Source organism: Balaenoptera physalus (assembly GCF_965194825.1).
Source record: "Balaenoptera physalus genome assembly, chromosome: 7".
In the NCBI taxonomy this organism is placed as follows: domain Eukaryota; kingdom Metazoa; phylum Chordata; class Mammalia; order Artiodactyla; family Balaenopteridae; genus Balaenoptera; species Balaenoptera physalus.
In genome coordinates this window covers 79,787,055-79,803,608 of record NC_138886.1, presented here as the reverse complement: position 1 = coordinate 79,803,608, position 16,554 = coordinate 79,787,055, and the positions used below count along the sequence as shown (strand labels likewise).

The 16,554-nt window shown below is 38.4% G+C and overlaps 1 long non-coding RNA gene across 1 annotated transcript in view; it reads right to left on the bottom strand.

The window, feature by feature from the left end:
• Positions 1 to 2,561: 2,561 nt before the first annotated feature.
• The window catches only part of LOC309663590, a 136,037-nt gene continuing 122,044 nt past the window's right edge, over positions 2,562 to 16,554 (bottom strand). Inside the window, exon 2 of the long non-coding RNA XR_014265360.1 lies at positions 2,562 to 3,345. This is a non-coding gene — a long non-coding RNA (uncharacterized lncRNA). The remainder of the gene's footprint in view (positions 3,346 to 16,554) is intronic.

The window sequence follows — 16,554 nt, the reverse complement described above, 5'->3', positions numbered from 1 at the left end:
AGAAAATTGCATACAATTACCAAAGACCAATGTAAGTATAATCCATCTTGCACTCCCTAGGAAAAAAGTGATCGGCAAAACTGATTGTGTGAGCTTCACTCATTGGTCAAGAAGGAGGTGTTTCCTGTTTGCTGGAGCAGGCAGTTCATGCTGAGATCTGGAAATCTCCCCCTGGCCATTTTGGTTTTAACCTCGGAGGAATCTGCTGTTTTCAGCTTTGCTGACAGTTTTATCGATGGGGCATAAGGATGAAGGAGGCCTGCTCTGCCCTTCCAGGACTGGTTGGTCTCTGCACAACTAAGGGCAGGGGGGAGAGTTGCATTAATCAATAAACACAGTTTTATTAAACCTGGAGGCCGAATGCAGGTGGTACAGAGTTGACCGGGCCCGACGTATTGTTTTACTCCATCATAACTGTACTTTAAGTTATAGATGAGTCATGAGTGCCACTAACTCACCAACACCATGTAACGGGCGATCAACAGAGAAAAGCTTCAGACTCAAGTCTATTTCACTGCCAAGATCCAATGGCCTAGGCTGCCTCCAGTTAAATTGCACCCTGATTCCTTTTCTTTCCTCCCACTGATCCTGTTCTCCACATTTTCCATCTCATTTCCTGATTCTTAAATTCAGTTTCCCATCCCCTAGATCTTTACCAGATTCCCATCTCACCACTGACATGATCCTGGGTATTATCAATCTCTATGTTGTTTTAATTTTCATGACTTTGGTTGTTAGTGAGGTGAGCACTTAAAGAAGAAACACACATTACTTCTTTTGTGAGTAGCTTGTTCATGTACTCTATTTTTTTTCCCATTGGGAAGTCATCTTTTCTTTGTTAGTTTCTGTAAGTTTTTTTTTTAATGTATTAAGTACATTACCTCTTTGTCACATAGGTTTCAAGTATTTTTAAAAATAATTTTTGTTTTTCTTTTTTAGTTTGTTTATGGAAAGTATTTTTCCATGTAGAAGATTTAAATCTTTATAAATTTGAATCTGTTATTTCTGCTATGATTCTTAGAATTGTTGTCTGGCTTCCACAAACTTCTTCACCTCAAGATTGTAAAATATATTTTTGTATATTTTTTCCTTTCTTTTCAGAACCACTTTATTGAGTTATAATTGACATAAAAAAGCTGCACATATTTATTGTATAAAATGTAATGAGTTTGGAGATAAGTATTTACATGTGAAACTATCACCATAATCTCTGTCTTAAACATATCCAATCCCTCCAAGAGTTTTCTCTTGCCCTCTTTATTTTTTATTACTTTTTTTGTGATAAGATTACAACATAAGATCTATTCTATTAGCAAATTTTTAAGTATATATTACAGTATTATTTACTCTAGGCGCTCTGCCATGCGGTACATCTCTAGGACTTATTCATCTTGTATAACTGAAACTTTGTATCCTTTGCTAGGGATTTTTTCCTCATTGTTGACTTTTAAATCTTTAATCCAATTATTATTATTTTTTGGTATGGGGTAAGGAGGAAATCTAACTTCATTCCATTTTGAGAATAATACATCTTTTGAAATAATAAACATAAATGCAGTAAGTACCAGGCACATAGCACACTGGCTCTGCGAGGTAGGTACCATTTTTATTCCCATTTTTCATCAGAAGAAACTGAAGCACAGAAAGTCACAGAAAGGTTATGTTATTTACCCAAGTCTAAGCAATAGTATTTGGCTTTAGGAATCATGAAAGTTAGTCTCTTTCAGTTAATTTGACTTGACGGAAAGGCCAAAGATTTAAAAAGTTTAGTCTAAGAGATTTAAGTAAGATAACATTTTTTTTTCATAATTATATTTTTATCTTTATTTTCCCTTTTAAACATTTAAAAAATAGGATAAAACAATGTACTTTCAGACTGAATTATACAAAAATAAGGGTATTAAAGGCTAAATATAAAGTCTAAAGAATATAATGTATAAATATAAATTTACAAATATAAATCTGTGTGTGTCTTCAAACTCACTCAATACATCTGAAAATGCTTCACGTGTTTCCATACAGCGTCCAGCTGTGATAGCTTTTGAAGCTCCACCTGTCCATGCCTTTCCTGCAAGGGTGAGAGGTGGATACCGACTGCTGGCTCTTTGCTCCTGCTCCTTCTGTGATAAATGGCCTAGATTTCCTAGTGTTTGGGATGCTGTGTGTTGCTTCGGAACCTGCCCAAGCTCACTCTCTTAAACTAATCTCACGTGTTTCAGGCTCATTAACTCTGTACTCTAACAAGTTAAGTTCATTTGAGTTAAATTTGTTAATTTACTCTGCTAAGGAATTGCTTGCACCGTGTGTATGACTTTGCCCTGGTGGCCTGGGAGAATGATCATTATTTATTTATTTATTATTTTTTAAAAATTTTACTTTATTTATTTTTTTATATAGCAGGTTCTTATTAGTTATCTATTTTATACATACTAGTGTATATATGCCAATCCCAATCTCCCAATTCATCCCATCATCAACACCCCCCCCCACCCCATTCCCTCGCTTGGTGTCCATACGTTTGTTGTCTACATCTGTGTCTCTATTTCTGCCTTGCAAACCGGTTCATTTGTACCATTTTTCTAGATTCCAAATATATGAATTAATGTACAATATTTGTTTTTCTTTTTCTGACTTACTTCACTCTGTATGACAGTCTCTAGATCCATCCATGTCTCTACAAATGACCCAATTTAGTTCCTTTTTATGGCTGATTAATATTCCATTGTATATATGTACCACATCTTCTTTATCCATTTGTCTGTCGATGGGCATTAAGGTTGCTTCCATGTCCTGGCTATTGTAAACAGTGCTGCAATGAACATTGGGGTGCATGTTTCTTTTTTGAATTATTGTTTTCTCAGGGTATATGCCCAGTAGTGGGATTGCTGGGTCACATGGTAGTTCTATTTTTAGCTTTTTAAGGACGCTCCATACTGTTCTCCATAGTGGCTGTATCAATTTACATTCCCACCAACAGTGTAAGAGTGTTCCCTTTTCTCCACACCCTCTCCAGCATTTGTTGTTGGTAAATTTTCTGATGATGCCCATTCTAACTGGTGTGAGGTGATACCTCATTGTAGTTTTGATTTGCATTTCTCTAATAATTAGTGATGTTGAGCAGTTTTTCATGTGCTTCTTGGCCATCTGTATGTTTTCTTTGGAGAAATGTCTATTTAGGTCTTCTGCCCATTTTTTGATTGGGTTGTTTGTTTTTTTAATACTGAGCTGCATGAGCTGTTTATATATTTTGGAGATTAATCCTTCGTTGATTTGTTTGCAAATATTTTCTCCCATTCTGAGGGTTGTCTTTTTGTCTTGTTTGTAGTTTCCTTTGCTGTGCAAAAGCTTTTAAGTTTCACTAGAGGTGGATCAAAAAAGATCTTTCTGTGATTTATGTCAAAGAGTGTTCTTCATATGTTTTCCTCTAAGAGTTTTATAGTGTCCAGTCTTACAGTTAGGTCTTTAATCCATTTTGAGTTTATTTTTGTGTATGGTGTTAGGGAGCGTTCTAATTTCATTATTTACATGTACCTGTCCAGTTTTCCCAGCACCACTTATTGAAGAGACTGCCTTTTCTCCATTGTATATCTTTGCCTCCTTTGTCATAGATAAGTTGACCATAGGTGCGTGGGTTTATCTCTGGGCTTTCTATCCTGTTCCATTGATCTATGTTTCTGTTTTTGTGCCAGTACCATATTGTGTTGATTACTGTAGCTTTGTAGTATAGTCTGAAATCAGGGCGTCTGATTCCTCCTGCTCTTTTTTTTTCCTCTCAAGACTGCTTTGGCTCTTCCGGGTCTTTTGTGTCTCCATACAAATTTTAAGATTTTTTGTTCTAGTTCTGTGAAAAATGCCACAATAATTTGATATGGATTGCATTGAATCTGTAGATTGCTTTCGGTAGTATAGTCATGTTCACAATATTGATTCTTCCAATCCAAGAACATGGTATATCTCTCCATCTGTTTGTGTCATCTTTGATTCCTTTCATCAGTGTCTTATAGTTTTCTGACTACAGGTCTTTTACCTCCTTAGGTAGGTTTATTCCTAGATATTTTATTCTTTTTGTTGCAGTGGTGAATGGGATTGTTTCCGTAATTTCTCTTTCTGATCTTTCGTTGTTAGTGTATAGGAATGCAAGAGATTTCTGTGCATTAATTTTGTATCCTGCAACCTTAGCAAATTCATTGATTAGCTCTAGTAGTTTTCTGGTGGAATCTTTAGGATTTTCTGTGTATAGTATCATGTCATCTGCAAACAGTGACAGCTTTACTTCTTCTTTTCCAATTTGTATTCGTTTTATTTCTTTTTCTTCTCTGATTGCCATGGCTAGGACTTCCAAAACTATGTTGAATTACAGTGGCGAGAGTGGACATCCTTGTCTCATTCCTGATCTTAGAGGAAATGCTTTCAGTTTTTAACCATTGAGAATGATGTTTGCTGTGGGTTTGTCATGTATGGCCTTTATTATGTTGAGGTAGGTTCTCTCTATGCCCACTTTCTGGAGAGTTTTTATCATAAATGGGTGTTGAATTTTGTCAAAAGCTTTTTCTGCATCTATTGAGATGATCATATGGTTTTTCTTCTTCAGTTTCTTAATATGGTGTATCACATTGATTGATTTGCATGTATTGAAGAATCCTTTCATCCCTGGGATAAACCACACTTGATCATGGTGTATGATCCTTTTAATGTGTTGTTGGATTCTGTTTGCTGGTATTTTGTTGAGGACTTTTGCATGTATATTCATCAGTGATATTGTTCTGTAATTTTCCTTTTTTGTAGTATCTCTCTCTGGTTTTGGTATCATGGTGATGGTGGCCTCGTTGAATGAGTTTGGGAGTGTTCCTACCTCTGCAATTTTTTGGAAGAGTTTGAGAAGGATGGGTGTTAGCTCTTCTTTAAATGTCTGATAGAATTCACCTATGAAACCATCTGGTCCTGGACTTTTGCTTGTTGGAAGATTTTTTTGTTTTGTTTTGTTTTTATTTTATTTATTTATTTATTTATTTATTTATTTATTTATTTATTTATTTATTTTTAATCAGTCATCTATTTTATACACATCACTGTATACATGTCAATCCCAATTGCCCAATTCAGCACACCACCATCCCCACCCCACCACAGTTTTCACCCCTTGGTGTCCATACGTTTGTTCTGTACATCTGTGTCTCAACTTCTGCCCTGCAACCCGGTTCATCTATACCATTTTTCTAGGTTCCACATACATGCGTTAGTATACGATATTTGTTTTTCTCTTTCTGACTTACTTCACTCTGTATGACAGTCTCTGGATCCATCCACGTCTCAACAAATGACTCAATTTCGTTCCTTTTTATGGCTGAGTAATATTCCATTGTATATTTGTACCACAACTTCTTTATCCATTCGTCTGTCGATGGGCATTTAGGTTGCTTCCATGACCTGGCTATTGTAAATAGTGCTGCAATGAACATTGGGGTGCATGTGTCTTTTTGACTTACAGTTTTCTCTGGGTATATGCCCAGTAGTGGGATTGCTGGGTCATATGGTAATTCTATTTTTAGTTTTTTAAGGAACCTCCATGTTGTTCTCCATACTGGCTGTATCAATTTACATTCCCACCAACAGTGCAAGAGGGTTCCCTTTTCTCCACACCCTCTCCAGCATTTGTTGTTTGTAGATTTTCTGATGATGCCCATTCTAACTGGTGTGAGGTGATACCTCATTGTAGTTTTGATTTGCATTTCTCTAATAAGTAGTGATGTTGAGCATCTTTTCATGTGCTTCGTGGCCATCTGTATGTCTTCTTTGGAGAAATGTCTATTTAGGTCTTCTGCCCATTTTTGGATTGGGTTGTTTCTTTAATATTGAGCTGAATGAGCTGTTTATATATTTTGGAGATTAATCCTTTGTTGATTCGTTTGCAAATATTTTCTCCCATTCTGAGGGTTGTCTTTTCATCTTGTTTATGGTTCCCTTTGCTGTGCAAAAGCTTTGAAGTTTCATTACGTCCCATTTGTTTATTTTTGTTTTTATTTCCATTACTCTAGGAGGTGGATCAAAAAAGATCTTGCTGTGATTTATGTCAAAGAGTGTTCTTCCTATGTTTTCCTCTAAGAGTTTTATAGTGTCCAGTCTTACATTTAGGTCTCTAATCCATTTTGAGTTTATTTTTGTGTATGGTGTTAGGGAGTATTCTAATTTCATTCTTTTACATGTAGCTGTCCAGTTTTCCCAGCACCACTTATTGAAGAGACTGTCTTTTCTCCATTGTATATCTTTGCCTCCTTTGTCATAGATTAGTTGACCATAGGTGCGTGGGTTTATCTCTGGGCTTTCTATCTTGTTCCATTGATCTGTGTTTCTGTTTTTGTGCCAGTACCATATTGTCTTGATTACTGTAGCTTTGTAGTATAGTCTGAAGTCAGGGAGTCTGATTCCTCCAGCTCCGTTTTTTCCCCTCAAGACTGCTTTGGCTATTCGGGGTCTTTTGTGTCTCCATACAAATTTTAAGATGATTTGTTCTAGTTCGGTAAAAAATGCCATTGGTAATTTGATAGGGATTGCATTGAATCTGTAGATTGCTTTGGGTAGTATAGTCATTTTCACATTATTGATTCTTCCAATCTAAGAACATGGTATATCTCTCCATCTGTTGGTATCATCTTCAATTTCTTTCATCAGTGTCTTATAGTTTTCTGACTACAGGTCTTTTACTTCCTTAGGTAGGTTTATTCCTAGGTATTTTATTCTCTTTGTTGCACTGGTAAATGGGAGTGTTTCCATAATTTCTCTTTCAGATTTTTCATCATTAGTGTATAGGAATGCAAGAGATTTCTGTGCATTAATTTTGTATCCTGCAACTTTACCAAATTCATTAATTAGCTCTAGTAGTTTTCTGGTGGCAGTTTTAGGATTCTCTATGTATAGTATCATGTCATCTGCAAACAGTGACAGCTTTACTTCTTCTTTTCCAAATTGTATTCTTTTTATTTCTTTTTCTTCTCTGATTGCCGTGGCTAGGACTTCCAGAACTATGTTGAATAATAGTGGTGAGCGTGGACATCCTTGTCTCGTTCCTGTTCTTAGAGGAAATGCTTTCAGTTTTTCACCGTTGAGAATGATGTTTGTTGTGGGTTTGTCATATATGGCCTGTATTATGTTGAGGTAGGTTCCCTCTATGCCCACTTTCTGGAGAGTTCTTATCATAAATGGGTGTTGAATTTCGTCAAAAGCTTTTTCTGCATCTATTGAGATGATCATATGGTTTTTCTTGTTCAGTTTCTTAATATGGTGTATTACATTGATCGATTTGCGTATATTGAAGAATCCTTGCATCCCTGGGATAAATCCCACTTGATCGTGTTGTATGATCCTCTTAATGTGTTGTTGGATTCTGTTAGCTAGTATTTTGTTGAGGAGTTTTGCATCTATATTCATCAGTGATATTAGTCTGTAATTTTCTTTTTTTCTCGTGTCTGTGTCTGGTTTTGGTATCAGGGTGATGGTGGCCTCGTAGAATGAGTTTGGGAGTGTTCCTACCTCTGCAATTTTTTGGAAGAGTTTGAGAAGGATGGGTGTTAGCTCTTCTCTAAATGTTTGATAGAATTCACCTGTGAAGCCATCTGGTCCTGGACTTTTGTTTGTTGGAAGATTTTTAATCACAGTTTCAATTTCAGTGCTTGTGATTGGTCTGTTCATATTTTCTGTTTCTTCCTGGTTCAGTCTTGGAAGGTTATACCTTTCTAAGAATTTGTCCATTTCTTCCAGGTTGTCCATTTTATTGGCATAGAGTTGCTTGTAGTAGTCTCTTAGGATGCTTTGTATTTCTGTGGTGTCCGTTGTAACTTCTCCTGTTTCATTTCTGATTTTGTTGATTTGAGTCCTCTCCCTCTTTTTCTTGATGAGTCTGGCTGATGGCTTATCAATTTTGTTTATCTTCTCAAAGAACCAGCTTTTAGTTTTATTGATCTTTGCTATTGTTTTCTTGGTCTCTATTTCATTTATTTCTGCTCTCATCTTTATGATTTCTTTCTTTCTACTAACTCTAGGTTTTGTTTGTTCTTCTTTCTCTAGTTCCTTTAGGTGTAAAGTTAGATTGTTTACTTGAGATTTTTCTTGTTTCTTGAGGTAGGATTTTATTTTTATAAACTTCCCTCTTAGAACTGCTTTTGCTGCATCCCATAGGTTTTGGATCATCGTGTTTTCTTTGTAATTTGTCTCTAGGTATTTTTTGATTTCCCCTTTGATTTCTCCAGTGATCTCTTGGTTATTTAGTGACGTATTATTTAGCCTCCATGTGTTTGTGTTTTTTCCGTTTTTTTCCCTGTAATTTATTTCTAATCTCATAGCATTGTGGTCGGAAAAGATGCTTGATATGATTTCAATTTTCTTAAATTTACTGAGGCTTGATTTGTGACCCAAGATGTGATCTATCCTGGAGAATGTTCCATGTACACTTGAGAAGAAAGTGTAATCTGCTGTTTTTGGATGGAATGTCCTATAAATATCAATTAAATCTATCTGATCTGTTGTGTTTTTTAAAGCTTGTGTTTCCTTATTAATTTTCTGTCTGGATGATCTGTTCATTGGTGTAACTGAGGTGTTAAGGTACCCCCTATTATTGTGTCACTGTCGATTTCCTCTTTTATAGCTGTTAGCACTTGCCTTATGTATTGAGGTGCTCCTATGTTGGGTGCATATGTATTTACAATTGTTGTACCTTCTTAGATCGATCCCTTGATCATTATGTAGTGTCCTTCCTTGTACCTTGTGACATTCTTTATTTTAAAGTCTATTTTATCTGATATGAGTTTTGCTACTCCAGCTTTCTTTTGATTTCCATTTGCATGGAATATCTTTTTCCATCCCCTCACATTCAGTCTGTATGTGTCCCTAGGTCTGAAGTGGGTCTCTTGTGGACAGCATATATATGGGTCTTGTTTTTGTGTCCATTCAGCAAACCTGTGTCTTTTGGTTGGAGCATTTAATCCATTCACGTTTAAGGTAATTATCTATATGTATGTTCCTATTACCATTTTCTTAATTGTTATGGATTTGTTATTGTAGGTCCTTTTCTCCTCTTGTGTTTCCCACTTAGAGAAATTCCTTCATCATTTGTTGTAGAGCTGGTTTGGTGGTGCTGAATTCTCTTAGCTTTTCGTTGTCTGTAAAGCTTTTGGTTTCTCTGTCGAATCTGAATGAGATCCTTGCTGGGTAGAGTAATCTTGGTTGTAATTTCTTCCGTTTCATCACTTTAAATATATTGTGCCACTCCCTTCTGACTTGTAGAGTTTCTGCTGAGAAATGAACTGTTAACTTTATGGGAATTCCCTTGTATGTTATTTGTCATTTTTCCCTTGTTGTTTTCAATAATTTTTCTTTGTCTTTAATTTTTGTCAATTTGATTACTGTGTGTCTCGGTGTGTTTCTCCTTGGATTTATCCTGCCTGGGACTCTCTGCACTTCCTGGACTTGGGTGGCTATTTCCTTTCCCATGTTAAGGAAGTTTTCAACTATAATCTCTTCAAATATTTTATTGTATCCTTTCTCTCTCTCTTCTCCTTCTGGCAAATATTTTCTTGTGTCCTTTGTCTCTCTCTTCTCTTTGTGGGACCCCTATAATGCGAATGTTGTTGCATTTAATGTTGTCCCAGAGGTCTCTTAGGCTGTCTTCATTTCTTTTCATTCTTTTTTCTTTATTCTGTTCCATGGCAGTGAATTCCACCATTCTGTCTTCCAGGTTACTTGTCCGTTCTTCTGCCTCAGTTATTCTGCTATTGATTCCTTCTAATGTTTTCTTCATTTCAGTGATTTATTATTCATCTCTGTTTTTGTTCTTTAATTCTTCTAGGTCTTTGTTAAACATTTCTTGCATCTTCTTGATCTTTGCCTCCATTCTTTTTCCAAGGTTCTGGATCATCTTCACTATCATTATTCTGAATTCTTTTTCTGGAAAGTTGCCTATCTCCACTTCATTTAGTTGTTTTTCTGGGGTTTTATCTTGTTTCTTCAGCTGGTACATAGTCCTCAGCCTTTTCATTTTGTCTGTCTTTCTGTGAATATGGTTTTCATTCCACAGGCTGCAGGATTGTAGTTCTTCTTGCTTCTGCTGTCTGTCCTCTGGTGGGTGAGGCTATCTAAGAGGCTTGTGCAAGCTTCCTGATGGGAGGGACTGGTGGTGGGTAGAGCTGGGTGTTGCTCTGGTGGGCAGAGCTCAGTAAAACTTTAATCCGCTTGTCTGCTGATGGGTGGGGCTGGGTTCCCTCCCTGTTGGTTGTTTTGCCTGAGGTGACCCAGCACTGGAGTCTTCCTGGCTCTTTGGTGGGGCTAATGGTGGACTCTGGGAGGGCTCACACCCACGAGTACTTCCCAGAACTTCTGCTGCCAGTGTCCTTGTCCCCACAGTGAGCCACAGCCTCCCCCCCGACCTCTGCAGGAGACCCTCCAATGCTAGAAGGTAGGTCTGGTTCAGTCTCCAATGGGATCACTGCTCCTTCCCCTGGGTCCCAACGTGCACACTACTTTGTGTGTGCCCTCCAAGAGTGGAGTCTCTCTTTCCCCCAGTCCTGTCGAAGTCCTGCAATCAAATCCCACTAGGCTTCAAAGTCTGATTCTCTAGGTATTCCTCCTCCTGTTTCCAGACCCCCAGATTGGGAAGCCTGATGTGGGGCTCAGAACCTTCACTCCAGTGGGTGGACTTCTGTGGTATAAGTGTTCTCCAGTTTGTGAGTGACCCACCCAGCTGTTATGGGATTTGATTTTATTGTGATTGTGCCCCTCCTACCATCTCATTGTGGCTTCTCCTTTGTCTTTGGATGTGGGGTATCTTTTTTGGTGAGTTCCAGTGTCTTCCTGTCGATGATTGTTCAGCAGTTAGTTCATGGTAATTATTTATTATCTGAGAGTCATTTCACCAAGGGAAAAGATTTGACTTCATCAATTTTACCAATAACACCAGATTTCATCTTTCTATACTTGATTAACTGCATCTGAAAGCAACTTTTGAATAAAATAAAACCATCAAATCAGTAGAGAAAACCATTGTACTCAGGGGACCTGGTGTTAAGATATGGATATTAAGCATATAAATTATGATGTAACTGTTTTGAGTAAAAGCAGTAGTCAAGTCAACATCTCTTGTGATTCAAACAGAATTATCTTTCAAGTTTTGCAGGATGCAAACTGCTAGCACTTTAAGAATCAGATATTTAACCAAAAAAGTAGCCAAAATGCATATAAAGTAAAAGAATATTTCACGATCACTTCAAGAATGCATGTCTTTGTTGGAGTGAGTTCTGAAAGTGGTCTGGTTTTTGTTTGAAGACCTTACCTAAATTCCATTTTAAAATCTGGTCTCATATTGAATTTGAGTTCTAATCCAGTGCGTAATATTGGGCCTGGCCTGAGACAATACAAACTCTCTTTTGAGCTGTAGAATCTGGTAGTTGTTTCTTTTTTTTTTTTTTTTTATTTACTTATTTATTTATTTATTTTTGGCTGTGTTGGGTCTTCGTTTCTGTGCGAGGGCTTTCTCTAGTTGTGGTGAGCGGGGGCCACTCTTCATCGCGGTGCGCAGGCCTCTCACTATCATGGCCTCTCTTGTTGGGAGCACAGGCTCCAGACGCGCAGGCTCAGCAGTTGTGGCTCACGGGCCCAGTTGCTCTGCAGCATGTGGGATCTTCCCAGACCAGGGCTCGAACCCGTGTCCCCTGCATTGGCAGGCAGATTCTCAACCACTGCACCACCAGGGAAGCCCTGGTAGTTGTTTCTTAATAGCTTTCTCTGTGCTTGCATCTCTCGCTCTCTCTCAACACACACACACACACACACACACACACACACACACACACACACACACACACACACACCCCAGAACAGGAGCCACAGGATGAGATAACAGAACCCATTTCTGAGGTAACCATCTTAGGTGTTCTGCAAATGAAATCCACTCTGGAGAATATCAAACATTCTTTAGTTTTCAACAATGCCCAAGTCTGAATAGTAGTTTTTGAGGAAGAGAAAGAAATGTAGTAGATAAAGACATTCAGCTGAAACTCAGAACCTTGCCCAGTTGTAGCCAAGCACTGGCCAGTCTCTGTAAGGACTTTAGAAGCCTGGGCATATCAAAGAGCCAACATCTCTGTCTACAAGCATGGGAAATGGAACAATATGAACTCAGGGATTCATGGACTCAGAGAGAGTTACAGATTCAGGAAGGGGAAAAATCAGGAGGATCGGAACCAGATCATGATAGAGCTATTTTCATTATCTATACTTAACTAAGAATTTTCCCCATTTTTTGAGTGAGGAGGAAGTAGATGCTAACACCAAAACCGTACTGCATATTACATGTAATTAACTGTGCTGAAGTTAACTTTGGTAAATTGTCAAGTTCAATCCATTGTGTGGGGTTAACACACCACTTAACACTTAACACCTTATACTTTCTTTCATTACTATAAAATTCTTAGTAGAATAATTTCTTCATATACTGTTGAAGAGAAGTGGCAGAACTTGGTGGAATCTCTGCTGATAATTTCATGCAAGATTCTAGAGGGCGGAACAGGCTAGCATCCTCCAGAGGATGGTGTATACTTAAGGCCTATGGCTTGGGTTAATTTAGAAGGAGAAAGAATTGTATGGTATTACAGGCAGTGAAGAGACTTTAGGTCTCATATCTAACCAGACCTTCAAATATTAAGGAAGTTGAGGTCAGGACAGTAAATGGCTTGTCCAAGGCCACCAAAGCAACATAGCAGGGCCAGGACTGGTATGTAGATCTCCAGGCCCTACCCCTTCTTCACCTTCTGCTTCTTGATTTCACCAAAATTGCTTGTTCTGGCAAGGGAGAAAATCTTTCTTAATCTGTTTCTGAAATAATATTCTCTCTGCCATTTGCAACACTCCAGAGAATAGGAACATAACAAAATCATTGTTTTGCGTTAATGCCTCCATTTCCAGCCATCTCGGCAATCAATCAGAACTTTTATCTTCTTGCCTGAAGAGACAAGGACATTTAATTCACAACAATTTCCTTTTTCCTTTCTCTCAGCGACTCTATTAAATAAAACATGATGGATCACACTCTATATTTGCATGTCAGCTAAAACAGGGGCAAAGCTCTGCTAGAACAGAGAGGATCCTGCCCTTGCCTAAACCTGACAGAGGTGAAATGGAGGGAAGTGCTGGGAAATGCTCAAATTCTGCCCAGGTGAGCATTTTTCACTCAAGAAAAGGGGCCCAGTTAACAGCCAGAATGAGAACTGGAAGTTATGCTAAAAATTAATAAATAAATTCTAATCAGCAAAGATCATAGTCCTACCTAATTAAGGCTAGTTTTTAAAATAACACTTGAGTCTTAGAGAACTGAGCTGGGGCATAATCTGGCCAAGTATTCATGTTACTACACTGGTCCTTTCAGTTAATTCCCTCCTTCCCATAACAATTAGAACAGAGATTTTTTGAATCTGTTCATTTATGGAGACTGTTCATCTTTCCTCTTCTTCAGCGTGCCCTGGAATGCTTGTCTGGTATGTCTTTTAGAGCAACCCAATGTATCTTGCAATCTTTTGCCTATGGAGCTATTGACTGTAGTGTTGACAGGACTATAAAGGCATTGCCCAGTCCAGCCAGCTGGTTTTGTGCAGACAGAGGATGACATTTCTACTTCTATATTCTTTCCTACAGGGAGTTTATGGTTTGTTTGAAAACAAGGTTAAATAGTGAGGTGTTGACTTGAATGCAGGTCTCCTGTCTCTTAATGACAAAACTGTTTTCATTCATTTATTTATTCATTTAAGATATCTTATTCTGCTGGGAATGTAAAGATAAACAAGATGTAGTATCTTCCCTCAAGAAATTTACAGACTGGGGAGGGATTATAGATAAATTAACTCTAATAATACAGTGTGATAAGCACCATTATGGAATGAATATGAGATTCCGTGGGAGCACATAGGAGAGGTTCATAATGCAATTTGAGGGATTTAGGGAAATTGTTAATTTACTTAATCCTTCTGTAATGCAGTTTAAGGAAAACGTTCTAGAAAAAGTAAAGTCTAAATTGCCACCTGAAGGATGGAGTGGAGTTAGCTTAGTGATGCAGTGGGGGAACCAGGCAGAGAGAATAATCTGAGGTGAGAAAGCCTGGCTTGTTCATGGAAAAATGTGCCATTTATGTACAGGATGACTATATATTGACATTGATGAGAGAAGAAGCTAAGAAATTGTTTAGGCTTCATAAGCTACGTTAAAGATTTTGAACTTGATATTTATTGTAATGGGAAAATGTTGAATGATTACCATAACATGAATGACAAAAATACTTTTAGGCTACAGAACAATTACTCAGGCTAGGGTATAGATGATAGATTAGACAAAATCATGAGAACAGACACTACCCCTACCACAGCCTGGATTCTCTATCTATAAAGTCTTTTGTCACAATTGATCAGAAGGAACCTTATTTAGTAAATGAGCAAATGTTGGAATTTCTATTGACTTGGTAACCAAATTTCATAGTCTTTCCAGGTTCCAAAAGTAGGATTCCCCAGTGTTACCTTCCCCAGGGGAGCAAGGCTGTGCCAGTCAGCATGGCCTGCTTATTATATCTAGACCTGTAGATGTTTCACTTCTTGTGTCAGGGAATCTGCAGCTCTTCCTAAGTCTTCAATTCCCCCTACATTCTGGCTGGTGATTATAGTTCTGGTAGCAATACTCACAGCTCTTTTTCCTCTTTTGACATTCCCTATTATTTGTCTCTTACTCATGGTCCTTGATTTTAATTCATTATCCAGTTAAGGGAGGAGGCAGTATGCAATCCCGGCCTCCAATGACTTTTCAAAGATTGGTCATCCTTTTCCAAAGGTGCATGACTCTGTACCATGGGGTCCACCAATCTACCTTAGGACGTGTTATGCTAATGAGGTATGCTATATGAGAAGTAAATAGTCTCCATTCATTTCTCTGAGTAACAAAGGGAAAATAGGAAACAATCATATTTCATGCTTCACTAGCTCCTTACTGCCCGTGACAGGCCCACCATCTTGCCATTTTGTAAAGACCAATACTGCTCTCAGGAATAATCCTCATGCAGATCACATCAGGTGACTGTTTGTTTGGCCCCATTCACTTTATTTCTTTTTTTTGCAAAAATTATTTATTTATTTATATAAATTTTTATTTATTTATTTATGTATTTAATTTTGGCTGTGTTGGGTCTTTGTTGCTGTGCATGGGCTTTCTCTAGTTGCAGCGAGCAGGGCCTACTCTTTGTTGCAGTGCACAGGCTTCTCACTGTGGTGGCTTCTCTTTTTGCAGAGCACAGGCTCTAGGCTCATGGGCTCAGTAGTTATGGCTTGCGGGCTCCAGAGCACAGGCTCAGTAGTTGTGGTGCATGGGCTTAGTTGCTCCGTGGCATGTGGGATTTTCCCGGACCAGTGCTTGAACCAGTGTCCCCTGCATTGGCAGGCGGATTCCCAGCCACTGCTCCACCAGGGAAGCCCTGTCCATTTATTTTATATTATTTTCCATGGCTTATCACAGGATATTGAATATAGTTCCCTTTGCTATACATTAGGACCTTGTTGTTTATCCATTCTAAATGTAATAGTTCACATTTACCAACCCCAAACTCCGAGTCCATCCATCTCCGTCCTCCCCCCGCCGCCCCTTGGCAACCACAAGTCTGATCTCTATGTCTATGAGTCTGTTTCTGTTTTGTAGATAGGTTCATTTGTGCCATGTTTTAGATTCCACATATAAGTGATATCGTACGGTATTTGTCTTTCTCTTTCTGACTTACTTCACTTAGTGTGATCATCTCTAGTTGCATCCATGTTGCTGCAAATGTTGGCCCCATTCACTTTCGATTCTAATGTGAGTTTGAATTTAGAGGCCAAGAAAGATCACTTCTAAAGTCAAAAGATAGTGGCTTATACATATTCTAGGCGGAGCTTAGAGAGTAACCTACGAGGCGGGGGGGTGATAGGGAGGCTGAGGAAGGTTTTTGGAACTGCCAGGACCTCCTTTTCCCATGACTCCTCTTCTTTCATTTCAGTCAGTTTTCTGTATTGAACAGAAAGTGTTAACTCCTGCCTTCCAAAAGAGGTGTTCACACTGACCCTAGAGCTGATCAGATCTCAAAGCTCGTATCCCCCTCCATGTCACTCACTAAGGTATTGTCTCACAAAAACATTGATCTGGCATTTATTGACCTAGATACCAGGAACAACCCCAGAACATGCCCTGTTGTCTCCAAGGAAAACTTTTAGGCAAAGCCATCCTAGGATTCCACACCTGTTTCCCCAAAACCTATAATATTCGTTTGGCTAACATTTCCTGAATTGAATTAAACTTTCAAAGAAGTGAATGCCTCAAAATCTCCATATGCAGTTTGCACCTTGCAAACAGTGTCCCAATGCTGATGGTGCAGTGTTGTGGGGTGGGTGGGGAGAAGGCCTACCATTTGGGACCCAGAGGTGACACCAGGCCCTAGTCTGACAGGGGCCTATCAAGGTGAAGCTGATGGATGGATTTGCTCAAGGGAGGCGGTTATTTTAATAAGGG